The sequence below is a fragment of the Anomaloglossus baeobatrachus genome, unplaced genomic scaffold (assembly GCF_048569485.1).
Source record: "Anomaloglossus baeobatrachus isolate aAnoBae1 unplaced genomic scaffold, aAnoBae1.hap1 Scaffold_416, whole genome shotgun sequence".
Taxonomy (NCBI): domain Eukaryota; kingdom Metazoa; phylum Chordata; class Amphibia; order Anura; family Aromobatidae; genus Anomaloglossus; species Anomaloglossus baeobatrachus.
The window spans coordinates 136600-149855 of record NW_027443495.1 but is presented as its reverse complement, the minus strand read 5'-3'; the positions used below and the strand labels follow the sequence as shown (position 1 = coordinate 149855).

Below are 13256 nucleotides of genomic sequence, written 5' to 3'. Positions count from 1 at the left end.
GGCTAATATGAATCAGGTGAATCGAGTTCTGCTTTTGGAAACTGGGTTAAGAAGGGGTGCACCGTTCCTGGAGGTACTGCAATACCAGGTCAATGCGTGGAGTGGACAGAGCAAGCTCTTTTTCCATCTCCCTGTTCTAAAAATCCATTTAATATATGGTCCCCAGATAGGGGACGTATCAGATATTAAACTGATAAGAACAGATACTACACTTGATCTTAGCCAAAAGGCCGAGAAGCGATAACCAGAATTGGTTTGGGCCTCGAGTGGCACCCTGGCCTATGCCGGACACATCTTAGGGAGAGAGAGCGAGAGGGAGACAAACCCACGCCTACACAAGACATTTTGTCACCCAAGCCAACCCTTGAAAAGGCTGCTTTGCAGAGCAAAAACAAGAAGAATGGTGCGTTTTGCAGCCGCCGCCCACTGCAATGAATCTGAATAACTCCTCCTTTAGGGCGCAAGCAACTCCCCTCCCCCTTGCAGTCTTTCCAATTCACGATACAAAAAGACGGACAGGACAGGTTGCCTGACTTTCCGTCACTGCCACCCTTTGCCATCCTTACCCGTAGAAAGCCCTTTCATCATCCCCAAACCCTAATCTTTTCCCTTTCCTTCCCAGCCCCCAAACCCTGCCCTCTGTACCTTTCTCACCACCCGCTTCCCTTCTCCTGTCATCCCCCTACCACCCGGGAAAAAAAGAGATTGCCCCCTCCTTCCACTAGCCCACCCTCCCACCCAAAGAACAACTTCTTCTGCGCAGCTTGTTTTCTAGGCAGCAGCGCTATTGTGATGTCATCGGGGGGCATTGTGACAAGCCGCCAGTGTTCCGTCTCTTCATGTTGTGCACTGTTCAAACCGAAAATACATCAACAGGCAGGCTACAGAAAAGCTTACTAACAAAGGTTAGAGAGGGGCTTTCTCAGAGGGCTTTTTACAGTTTGTCTATTCCCAATTAGCCGGTTTAGTATACTTAATGAAAGTACTAATTCTTTCATAGGCCGCCCATTCTTAGTATTTGACGTTCAGGTAACAACAGGTAACTTTATTTGGAGTGGAAGCAGAGAGATAACACCAGATGCCAATTGTAGATCCTCTCACACCTGTGGTCACTGCAGCATCTGACTCCACTTTGTCCAAAAGGGATCTATTCCATTCAATTACACATGATCTAGATTAGACTGACAACAAGATACTGCACGGGACATAGCAGAGTTGGTGAAGTTGAGTGGTGATGAGTTTGCTATTTGGATGAATAAAGCAAGTAAAAAGTGTGTTAGATAAAAATTCATTTCAATTCGCTAATCGGGCTAATATGAATCAGGTGAATCGAGTTCTGCTTTTGGAAACTGGGTTAAGAAGGGGTGCACCATTCCTGGAGGTACTGCAATACCAGGTCAATGCGTGGAGTGGACAGAGCAAGCTCTTTTTCCATCTCCCTGTTCTAAAAATCCATTTAATATATGGTCCCCAGATAGGGGACGTATCAGATATTAAACTGATAAGAACAGATACTACACTTGATCTTAGCCAAAAGGCCGAGAAGCGATAACCAGAATTGGTTTGGGCCTCGAGTGGCACCCTGGCCTATGCCGGACACATCTTAGGGAGAGAGAGCGAGAGGGAGACAAACCCACGCCTACACAAGACATTTTGTCACCCAAGCCAACCCTTGAAAAGGCTGCTTTGCAGAGCAAAAACAAGAAGAATGGTGCGTTTTGCAGCCGCCGCCCACTGCAATGAATCTGAATAACTCCTCCTTTAGGGCGCAAGCAACTCCCCTCCCCCTTGCAGTCTTTCCAATTCACGATACAAAAAGACGGACAGGACAGGTTGCCTGACTTTCCGTCACTGCCACCCTTTGCCATCCTTACCCGTAGAAAGCCCTTTCATCATCCCCAAACCCTAATCTTTTCCCTTTCCTTCCCAGCCCCCAAACCCTGCCCTCTGTACCTTTCTCACCACCCGCTTCCCTTCTCCTGTCATCCCCCTACCACCCGGGAAAAAAAGAGATTGCCCCCTCCTTCCACTAGCCCACCCTCCCACCCAAAGAACAACTTCTTCTGCGCAGCTTGTTTTCTAGGCAGCAGCGCTATTGTGATGTCATCGGGGGGCATTGTGACAAGCCGCCAGTGTTCCGTCTCTTCATGTTGTGCACTGTTCAAACCGAAAATACATCAACAGGCAGGCTACAGAAAAGCTTACTAACAAAGGTTAGAGAGGGGCTTTCTCAGAGGGCTTTTTACAGTTTGTCTATTCCCAATTAGCCGGTTTAGTATACTTAATGAAAGTACTAATTCTTTCATAGGCCGCCCATTCTTAGTATTTGACGTTCAGGTAACAACAGGTAACTTTATTTGGAGTGGAAGCAGAGAGATAACACCAGATGCCAAATGTAGATCCTCTCACACCTGTGGTCACTGCAGCATCTGACTCCACTTTGTCCAAAAGGGATCTATTCCATTCAATTACACATGATCTAGATTAGACTGACAACAAGATACTGCACGGGACATAGCAGAGTTGGTGAAGTTGAGTGGTGATGAGTTTGCTATTTGGATGAATAAAGCAAGTAAAAAGTGTGTTAGATAAAAATTCATTTCAATTCGCTAATCGGGCTAATATGAATCAGGTGAATCGAGTTCTGCTTTTGGAAACTGGGTTAAGAAGGGGTGCACCGTTCCTGGAGGTACTGCAATACCAGGTCAATGCGTGGAGTGGACAGAGCAAGCTCTTTTTCCATCTCCCTGTTCTAAAAATCCATTTAATATATGGTCCCCAGATAGGGGACGTATCAGATATTAAACTGATAAGAACAGATACTACACTTGATCTTAGCCAAAAGGCCGAGAAGCGATAACCAGAATTGGTTTGGGCCTCGAGTGGCACCCTGGCCTATGCCGGACACATCTTAGGGAGAGAGAGCGAGAGGGAGACAAACCCACGCCTACACAAGACATTTTGTCACCCAAGCCAACCCTTGAAAAGGCTGCTTTGCAGAGCAAAAACAAGAAGAATGGTGCGTTTTGCAGCCGCCGCCCACTGCAATGAATCTGAATAACTCCTCCTTTAGGGCGCAAGCAACTCCCCTCCCCCTTGCAGTCTTTCCAATTCACGATACAAAAAGACGGACAGGACAGGTTGCCTGACTTTCCGTCACTGCCACCCTTTGCCATCCTTACCCGTAGAAAGCCCTTTCATCATCCCCAAACCCTAATCTTTTCCCTTTCCTTCCCAGCCCCCAAACCCTGCCCTCTGTACCTTTCTCACCACCCGCTTCCCTTCTCCTGTCATCCCCCTACCACCCGGGAAAAAAAGAGATTGCCCCCTCCTTCCACTAGCCCACCCTCCCACCCAAAGAACAACTTCTTCTGCGCAGCTTGTTTTCTAGGCAGCAGCGCTATTGTGATGTCATCGGGGGGCATTGTGACAAGCCGCCAGTGTTCCGTCTCTTCATGTTGTGCACTGTTCAAACCGAAAATACATCAACAGGCAGGCTACAGAAAAGCTTACTAACAAAGGTTAGAGAGGGGCTTTCTCAGAGGGCTTTTTACAGTTTGTCTATTCCCAATTAGCCGGTTTAGTATACTTAATGAAAGTACTAATTCTTTCATAGGCCGCCCATTCTTAGTATTTGACGTTCAGGTAACAACAGGTAACTTTATTTGGAGTGGAAGCAGAGAGATAACACCAGATGCCAATTGTAGATCCTCTCACACCTGTGGTCACTGCAGCATCTGACTCCACTTTGTCCAAAAGGGATCTATTCCATTCAATTACACATGATCTAGATTAGACTGACAACAAGATACTGCACGGGACATAGCAGAGTTGGTGAAGTTGAGTGGTGATGAGTTTGCTATTTGGATGAATAAAGCAAGTAAAAAGTGTGTTAGATAAAAATTCATTTCAATTCGCTAATCGGGCTAATATGAATCAGGTGAATCGAGTTCTGCTTTTGGAAACTGGGTTAAGAAGGGGTGCACCGTTCCTGGAGGTACTGCAATACCAGGTCAATGCGTGGAGTGGACAGAGCAAGCTCTTTTTCCATCTCCCTGTTCTAAAAATCCATTTAATATATGGTCCCCAGATAGGGGACGTATCAGATATTAAACTGATAAGAACAGATGAGATTTCATCCGCAAATTTCAGAAAACGGTCATCGGCCACCACACAAAAGCGCAGTGCCGCAGGTGATCGCCTCCCGAGCCCAGGAACCACCAGCCATAAGGGGACGTAAGCACCAAAAGGCGCAACAATCCCCGAGGCCAGCGGATGTGCAAGCCCGGGCCCCTCCCAGCCAAGACCAAGGCAAACCCAATGAAGGGACTACACTTGATCTTAGCCAAAAGGCCGAGAAGCGATAACCAGAATTGGTTTGGGCCTCGAGTGGCACCCTGGCCTATGCCGGACACATCTTAGGGAGAGAGAGCGAGAGGGAGACAAACCCACGCCTACACAAGACATTTTGTCACCCAAGCCAACCCTTGAAAAGGCTGCTTTGCAGAGCAAAAACAAGAAGAATGGTGCGTTTTGCAGCCGCCGCCCACTGCAATGAATCTGAATAACTCCTCCTTTAGGGCGCAAGCAACTCCCCTCCCCCTTGCAGTCTTTCCAATTCACGATACAAAAAGACGGACAGGACAGGTTGCCTGACTTTCCGTCACTGCCACCCTTTGCCATCCTTACCCGTAGAAAGCCCTTTCATCATCCCCAAACCCTAATCTTTTCCCTTTCCTTCCCAGCCCCCAAACCCTGCCCTCTGTACCTTTCTCACCACCCGCTTCCCTTCTCCTGTCATCCCCCTACCACCCGGGAAAAAAAGAGATTGCCCCCTCCTTCCACTAGCCCACCCTCCCACCCAAAGAACAACTTCTTCTGCGCAGCTTGTTTTCTAGGCAGCAGCGCTATTGTGATGTCATCGGGGGGCATTGTGACAAGCCGCCAGTGTTCCGTCTCTTCATGTTGTGCACTGTTCAAACCGAAAATACATCAACAGGCAGGCTACAGAAAAGCTTACTAACAAAGGTTAGAGAGGGGCTTTCTCAGAGGGCTTTTTACAGTTTGTCTATTCCCAATTAGCCGGTTTAGTATACTTAATGAAAGTACTAATTCTTTCATAGGCCGCCCATTCTTAGTATTTGACGTTCAGGTAACAACAGGTAACTTTATTTGGAGTGGAAGCAGAGAGATAACACCAGATGCCAATTGTAGATCCTCTCACACCTGTGGTCACTGCAGCATCTGACTCCACTTTGTCCAAAAGGGATCTATTCCATTCAATTACACATGATCTAGATTAGACTGACAACAAGATACTGCACGGGACATAGCAGAGTTGGTGAAGTTGAGTGGTGATGAGTTTGCTATTTGGATGAATAAAGCAAGTAAAAAGTGTGTTAGATAAAAATTCATTTCAATTCGCTAATCGGGCTAATATGAATCAGGTGAATCGAGTTCTGCTTTTGGAAACTGGGTTAAGAAGGGGTGCACCGTTCCTGGAGGTACTGCAATACCAGGTCAATGCGTGGAGTGGACAGAGCAAGCTCTTTTTCCATCTCCCTGTTCTAAAAATCCATTTAATATATGGTCCCCAGATAGGGGACGTATCATATATTAAACTGATAAGAACAGATACTACACTTGATCTTAGCCAAAAGGCCGAGAAGCGATAACCAGAATTGGTTTGGGCCTCGAGTGGCACCCTGGCCTATGCCGGACACATCTTAGGGAGAGAGAGCGAGAGGGAGACAAACCCACGCCTACACAAGACATTTTGTCACCCAAGCCAACCCTTGAAAAGGCTGCTTTGCAGAGCAAAAACAAGAAGAATGGTGCGTTTTGCAGCCGCCGCCCACTGCAATGAATCTGAATAACTCCTCCTTTAGGGCGCAAGCAACTCCCCTCCCCCTTGCAGTCTTTCCAATTCACGATACAAAAAGACGGACAGGACAGGTTGCCTGACTTTCCGTCACTGCCACCCTTTGCCATCCTTACCCGTAGAAAGCCCTTTCATCATCCCCAAACCCTAATCTTTTCCCTTTCCTTCCCAGCCCCCAAACCCTGCCCTCTGTACCTTTCTCACCACCCGCTTCCCTTCTCCTGTCATCCCCCTACCACCCGGGAAAAAAAGAGATTGCCCCCTCCTTCCACTAGCCCACCCTCCCACCCAAAGAACAACTTCTTCTGCGCAGCTTGTTTTCTAGGCAGCAGCGCTATTGTGATGTCATCGGGGGGCATTGTGACAAGCCGCCAGTGTTCCGTCTCTTCATGTTGTGCACTGTTCAAACCGAAAATACATCAACAGGCAGGCTACAGAAAAGCTTACTAACAAAGGTTAGAGAGGGGCTTTCTCAGAGGGCTTTTTACAGTTTGTCTATTCCCAATTAGCCGGTTTAGTATACTTAATGAAAGTACTAATTCTTTCATAGGCCGCCCATTCTTAGTATTTGACGTTCAGGTAACAACAGGTAACTTTATTTGGAGTGGAAGCAGAGAGATAACACCAGATGCCAATTGTAGATCCTCTCACACCTGTGGTCACTGCAGCATCTGACTCCACTTTGTCCAAAAGGGATCTATTCCATTCAATTACACATGATCTAGATTAGACTGACAACAAGATACTGCACGGGACATAGCAGAGTTGGTGAAGTTGAGTGGTGATGAGTTTGCTATTTGGATGAATAAAGCAAGTAAAAAGTGTGTTAGATAAAAATTCATTTCAATTCGCTAATCGGGCTAATATGAATCAGGTGAATCGAGTTCTGCTTTTGGAAACTGGGTTAAGAAGGGGTGCACCGTTCCTGGAGGTACTGCAATACCAGGTCAATGCGTGGAGTGGACAGAGCAAGCTCTTTTTCCATCTCCCTGTTCTAAAAATCCATTTAATATATGGTCCCCAGATAGGGGACGTATCAGATATTAAACTGATAAGAACAGATACTACACTTGATCTTAGCCAAAAGGCCGAGAAGCGATAACCAGAATTGGTTTGGGCCTCGAGTGGCACCCTGGCCTATGCCGGACACATCTTAGGGAGAGAGAGCGAGAGGGAGACAAACCCACGCCTACACAAGACATTTTGTCACCCAAGCCAACCCTTGAAAAGGCTGCTTTGCAGAGCAAAAACAAGAAGAATGGTGCGTTTTGCAGCCGCCGCCCACTGCAATGAATCTGAATAACTCCTCCTTTAGGGCGCAAGCAACTCCCCTCCCCCTTGCAGTCTTTCCAATTCACGATACAAAAAGACGGACAGGACAGGTTGCCTGACTTTCCGTCACTGCCACCCTTTGCCATCCTTACCCGTAGAAAGCCCTTTCATCATCCCCAAACCCTAATCTTTTCCCTTTCCTTCCCAGCCCCCAAACCCTGCCCTCTGTACCTTTCTCACCACCCGCTTCCCTTCTCCTGTCATCCCCCTACCACCCGGGAAAAAAAGAGATTGCCCCCTCTTTCCACTAGCCCACCCTCCCACCCAAAGAACAACTTCTTCTGCGCAGCTTGTTTTCTAGGCAGCAGCGCTATTGTGATGTCATCGGGGGGCATTGTGACAAGCCGCCAGTGTTCCGTCTCTTCATGTTGTGCACTGTTCAAACCGAAAATACATCAACAGGCAGGCTACAGAAAAGCTTACTAACAAAGGTTAGAGAGGGGCTTTCTCAGAGGGCTTTTTACAGTTTGTCTATTCCCAATTAGCCGGTTTAGTATACTTAATGAAAGTACTAATTCTTTCATAGGCCGCCCATTCTTAGTATTTGACGTTCAGGTAACAACAGGTAACTTTATTTGGAGTGGAAGCAGAGAGATAACACCAGATGCCAATTGTAGATCCTCTCACACCTGTGGTCACTGCAGCATCTGACTCCACTTTGTCCAAAAGGGATCTATTCCATTCAATTACACATGATCTAGATTAGACTGACAACAAGATACTGCACGGGACATAGCAGAGTTGGTGAAGTTGAGTGGTGATGAGTTTGCTATTTGGATGAATAAAGCAAGTAAAAAGTGTGTTAGATAAAAATTCATTTCAATTCGCTAATCGGGCTAATATGAATCAGGTGAATCGAGTTCTGCTTTTGGAAACTGGGTTAAGAAGGGGTGCACCGTTCCTGGAGGTACTGCAATACCAGGTCAATGCGTGGAGTGGACAGAGCAAGCTCTTTTTCCATCTCCCTGTTCTAAAAATCCATTTAATATATGGTCCCCAGATAGGGGACGTATCAGATATTAAACTGATAAGAACAGATACTACACTTGATCTTAGCCAAAAGGCCGAGAAGCGATAACCAGAATTGGTTTGGGCCTCGAGTGGCACCCTGGCCTATGCCGGACACATCTTAGGGAGAGAGAGCGAGAGGGAGACAAACCCACGCCTACACAAGACATTTTGTCACCCAAGCCAACCCTTGAAAAGGCTGCTTTGCAGAGCAAAAACAAGAAGAATGGTGCGTTTTGCAGCCGCCGCCCACTGCAATGAATCTGAATAACTCCTCCTTTAGGGCGCAAGCAACTCCCCTCCCCCTTGCAGTCTTTCCAATTCACGATACAAAAAGACGGACAGGACAGGTTGCCTGACTTTCCGTCACTGCCACCCTTTGCCATCCTTACCCGTAGAAAGCCCTTTCATCATCCCCAAACCCTAATCTTTTCCCTTTCCTTCCCAGCCCCCAAACCCTGCCCTCTGTACCTTTCTCACCACCCGCTTCCCTTCTCCTGTCATCCCCCTACCACCCGGGAAAAAAAGAGATTGCCCCCTCCTTCCACTAGCCCACCCTCCCACCCAAAGAACAACTTCTTCTGCGCAGCTTGTTTTCTAGGCAGCAGCGCTATTGTGATGTCATCGGGGGGCATTGTGACAAGCCGCCAGTGTTCCGTCTCTTCATGTTGTGCACTGTTCAAACCGAAAATACATCAACAGGCAGGCTACAGAAAAGCTTACTAACAAAGGTTAGAGAGGGGCTTTCTCAGAGGGCTTTTTACAGTTTGTCTATTCCCAATTAGCCGGTTTAGTATACTTAATGAAAGTACTAATTCTTTCATAGGCCGCCCATTCTTAGTATTTGACGTTCAGGTAACAACAGGTAACTTTATTTGGAGTGGAAGCAGAGAGATAACACCAGATGCCAATTGTAGATCCTCTCACACCTGTGGTCACTGCAGCATCTGACTCCACTTTGTCCAAAAGGGATCTATTCCATTCAATTACACATGATCTAGATTAGACTGACAACAAGATACTGCACGGGACATAGCAGAGTTGGTGAAGTTGAGTGGTGATGAGTTTGCTATTTGGATGAATAAAGCAAGTAAAAAGTGTGTTAGATAAAAATTCATTTCAATTCGCTAATCGGGCTAATATGAATCAGGTGAATCGAGTTCTGCTTTTGGAAACTGGGTTAAGAAGGGGTGCACCGTTCCTGGAGGTACTGCAATACCAGGTCAATGCGTGGAGTGGACAGAGCAAGCTCTTTTTCCATCTCCCTGTTCTAAAAATCCATTTAATATATGGTCCCCAGATAGGGGACGTATCAGATATTAAACTGATAAGAACAGATTTTTGATTTAATGAAGCTTTCCAAAGCACCACAAAAAATGCATGACCGAAGTCACACCAAAAACAGTGCAAAGGCTAGGATTCGTGTGGACCCCACCGTGAGGAGAGGGTCCCCAAAAATCAACCCCGTCCCTCCGAGCCAGAAGGCCACAGCAAGGGTCAGGGATCTTCGGTGCTCCCCCAAGCCGAAGCCTGGTTGAGCCTTGTCGTTGCTCCCAGCGTCCACCCAGGCATCTTACCCAAGTGGACTAGAGAGCTACTAGTTGTTGGTTTCGCAGCCGAAACTGCCCGGACCGTCAACCGGTGTTGGTTTCTCAGCCCAAGGCTAACCGGACCTCCAACCGGGTGTTGGTTTCTCCGCCGAAGCTGACCCAGACCTCCAACCGGGTGTTGGTTTCTCAGCCGAAGCTGACCCAGACCTCCAACCGGGTGTTAGTTTCTCAGCCCAAAGCTGACCAGACCTCCGACCGGGATTATAAAAATTTCCCTTCCTAGCCAGAAGGCCGGGATAGGGTAATATGCTCAAAAAGTATGAAAAGGCAAGGTACGGTGTGCTACAGAGCCCAAGGCTTGCCGGGGTCCCAAGCCAGCAAGCTCAGACTCACTCCAGGGTCGTCAGTCCTGGGGCACGTTGTACCATAGCCCCCCACCCTTACTCAGTCTAATAGCCTCGATCCTGGTAGGGCCATGTTTTCCTCTAGATGAATATACTATCCACCCAGAGTACTAGCAAGCGCAAACTTCCAGTGTGCATTGTATCATTGTACTAAGGTGGCCTGGAGCTTAAACCACCTCTTCGAACAACACTACACTTGATCTTAGCCAAAAGGCCGAGAAGCGATAACCAGAATTGGTTTGGGCCTCGAGTGGCACCCTGGCCTATGCCGGACACATCTTAGGGAGAGAGAGCGAGAGGGAGACAAACCCACGCCTACACAAGACATTTTGTCACCCAAGCCAACCCTTGAAAAGGCTGCTTTGCAGAGCAAAAACAAGAAGAATGGTGCGTTTTGCAGCCGCCGCCCACTGCAATGAATCTGAATAACTCCTCCTTTAGGGCGCAAGCAACTCCCCTCCCCCTTGCAGTCTTTCCAATTCACGATACAAAAAGACGGACAGGACAGGTTGCCTGACTTTCCGTCACTGCCACCCTTTGCCATCCTTACCCGTAGAAAGCCCTTTCATCATCCCCAAACCCTAATCTTTTCCCTTTCCTTCCCAGCCCCCAAACCCTGCCCTCTGTACCTTTCTCACCACCCGCTTCCCTTCTCCTGTCATCCCCCTACCACCCGGGAAAAAAAGAGATTGCCCCCTCCTTCCACTAGCCCACCCTCCCACCCAAAGAACAACTTCTTCTGCGCAGCTTGTTTTCTAGGCAGCAGCGCTATTGTGATGTCATCGGGGGGCATTGTGACAAGCCGCCAGTGTTCCGTCTCTTCATGTTGTGCACTGTTCAAACCGAAAATACATCAACAGGCAGGCTACAGAAAAGCTTACTAACAAAGGTTAGAGAGGGGCTTTCTCAGAGGGCTTTTTACAGTTTGTCTATTCCCAATTAGCCGGTTTAGTATACTTAATGAAAGTACTAATTCTTTCATAGGCCGCCCATTCTTAGTATTTGACGTTCAGGTAACAACAGGTAACTTTATTTGGAGTGGAAGCAGAGAGATAACACCAGATGCCAATTGTAGATCCTCTCACACCTGTGGTCACTGCAGCATCTGACTCCACTTTGTCCAAAAGGGATCTATTCCATTCAATTACACATGATCTAGATTAGACTGACAACAAGATACTGCACGGGACATAGCAGAGTTGGTGAAGTTGAGTGGTGATGAGTTTGCTATTTGGATGAATAAAGCAAGTAAAAAGTGTGTTAGATAAAAATTCATTTCAATTCGCTAATCGGGCTAATATGAATCAGGTGAATCGAGTTCTGCTTTTGGAAACTGGGTTAAGAAGGGGTGCACCGTTCCTGGAGGTACTGCAATACCAGGTCAATGCGTGGAGTGGACAGAGCAAGCTCTTTTTCCATCTCCCTGTTCTAAAAATCCATTTAATATATGGTCCCCAGATAGGGGACGTATCAGATATTAAACTGATAAGAACAGATACTACACTTGATCTTAGCCAAAAGGCCGAGAAGCGATAACCAGAATTGGTTTGGGCCTCGAGTGGCACCCTGGCCTATGCCGGACACATCTTAGGGAGAGAGAGCGAGAGGGAGACAAACCCACGCCTACACAAGACATTTTGTCACCCAAGCCAACCCTTGAAAAGGCTGCTTTGCAGAGCAAAAACAAGAAGAATGGTGCGTTTTGCAGCCGCCGCCCACTGCAATGAATCTGAATAACTCCTCCTTTAGGGCGCAAGCAACTCCCCTCCCCCTTGCAGTCTTTCCAATTCACGATACAAAAAGACGGACAGGACAGGTTGCCTGACTTTCCGTCACTGCCACCCTTTGCCATCCTTACCCGTAGAAAGCCCTTTCATCATCCCCAAACCCTAATCTTTTCCCTTTCCTTCCCAGCCCCCAAACCCTGCCCTCTGTACCTTTCTCACCACCCGCTTCCCTTCTCCTGTCATCCCCCTACCACCCGGGAAAAAAAGAGATTGCCCCCTCCTTCCACTAGCCCACCCTCCCACCCAAAGAACAACTTCTTCTGCGCAGCTTGTTTTCTAGGCAGCAGCGCTATTGTGATGTCATCGGGGGGCATTGTGACAAGCCGCCAGTGTTCCGTCTCTTCATGTTGTGCACTGTTCAAACCGAAAATACATCAACAGGCAGGCTACAGAAAAGCTTACTAACAAAGGTTAGAGAGGGGCTTTCTCAGAGGGCTTTTTACAGTTTGTCTATTCCCAATTAGCCGGTTTAGTATACTTAATGAAAGTACTAATTCTTTCATAGGCCGCCCATTCTTAGTATTTGACGTTCAGGTAACAACAGGTAACTTTATTTGGAGTGGAAGCAGAGAGATAACACCAGATGCCAATTGTAGATCCTCTCACACCTGTGGTCACTGCAGCATCTGACTCCACTTTGTCCAAAAGGGATCTATTCCATTCAATTACACATGATCTAGATTAGACTGACAACAAGATACTGCACGGGACATAGCAGAGTTGGTGAAGTTGAGTGGTGATGAGTTTGCTATTTGGATGAATAAAGCAAGTAAAAAGTGTGTTAGATAAAAATTCATTTCAATTCGCTAATCGGGCTAATATGAATCAGGTGAATCGAGTTCTGCTTTTGGAAACTGGGTTAAGAAGGGGTGCACCGTTCCTGGAGGTACTGCAATACCAGGTCAATGCGTGGAGTGGACAGAGCAAGCTCTTTTTCCATCTCCCTGTTCTAAAAATCCATTTAATATATGGTCCCCAGATAGGGGACGTATCAGATATTAAACTGATAAGAACAGATACTACACTTGATCTTAGCCAAAAGGCCGAGAAGCGATAACCAGAATTGGTTTGGGCCTCGAGTGGCACCCTGGCCTATGCCGGACACATCTTAGGGAGAGAGAGCGAGAGGGAGACAAACCCACGCCTACACAAGACATTTTGTCACCCAAGCCAACCCTTGAAAAGGCTGCTTTGCAGAGCAAAAACAAGAAGAATGGTGCGTTTTGCAGCCGCCGCCCACTGCAATGAATCTGAATAACTCCTCCTTTAGGGCGCAAGCAACTCCCCTCCCCCT

The 13256-nt window shown here is 47.4% G+C and overlaps 10 non-coding genes across 10 annotated transcripts; all 10 read right to left on the bottom strand.

The window, feature by feature from the left end:
• Positions 1-51: 51 nt before the first annotated feature.
• On the bottom strand, positions 52-242 carry LOC142278059 (U2 spliceosomal RNA). Its single transcript, XR_012741119.1, has one exon. It is a non-coding gene; the product is annotated as a U2 spliceosomal RNA (small nuclear RNA).
• Positions 243-1359: 1117 nt separating this feature from the next.
• On the bottom strand, positions 1360-1550 carry LOC142278155 (U2 spliceosomal RNA). The gene has a single exon (XR_012741205.1). It is a non-coding gene; the product is annotated as a U2 spliceosomal RNA (small nuclear RNA).
• Positions 1551-2667: 1117 nt separating this feature from the next.
• Positions 2668-2858, bottom strand: LOC142278058 (U2 spliceosomal RNA). The gene has a single exon (XR_012741118.1). It is a non-coding gene; the product is annotated as a U2 spliceosomal RNA (small nuclear RNA).
• Positions 2859-3975: 1117 nt separating this feature from the next.
• LOC142278190 (U2 spliceosomal RNA) lies at positions 3976-4160 on the bottom strand. Its single transcript, XR_012741235.1, has one exon. It is a non-coding gene; the product is annotated as a U2 spliceosomal RNA (small nuclear RNA).
• Positions 4161-5482: 1322 nt separating this feature from the next.
• Positions 5483-5673, bottom strand: LOC142278166 (U2 spliceosomal RNA). The gene has a single exon (XR_012741215.1). It is a non-coding gene; the product is annotated as a U2 spliceosomal RNA (small nuclear RNA).
• A 1117-nt stretch (positions 5674-6790) lies between these two features.
• LOC142278057 (U2 spliceosomal RNA) lies at positions 6791-6981 on the bottom strand. Its single transcript, XR_012741117.1, has one exon. It is a non-coding gene; the product is annotated as a U2 spliceosomal RNA (small nuclear RNA).
• Positions 6982-8098: 1117 nt separating this feature from the next.
• On the bottom strand, positions 8099-8289 carry LOC142278056 (U2 spliceosomal RNA). The gene has a single exon (XR_012741116.1). It is a non-coding gene; the product is annotated as a U2 spliceosomal RNA (small nuclear RNA).
• Positions 8290-9406: 1117 nt separating this feature from the next.
• Positions 9407-9599, bottom strand: LOC142278170 (U2 spliceosomal RNA). The gene has a single exon (XR_012741217.1). It is a non-coding gene; the product is annotated as a U2 spliceosomal RNA (small nuclear RNA).
• Positions 9600-11518: 1919 nt separating this feature from the next.
• Positions 11519-11709, bottom strand: LOC142278055 (U2 spliceosomal RNA). Its single transcript, XR_012741115.1, has one exon. It is a non-coding gene; the product is annotated as a U2 spliceosomal RNA (small nuclear RNA).
• Positions 11710-12826: 1117 nt separating this feature from the next.
• Positions 12827-13017, bottom strand: LOC142278053 (U2 spliceosomal RNA). The gene has a single exon (XR_012741113.1). It is a non-coding gene; the product is annotated as a U2 spliceosomal RNA (small nuclear RNA).
• Between the last annotated feature and the right edge of the window lie 239 nt (positions 13018-13256).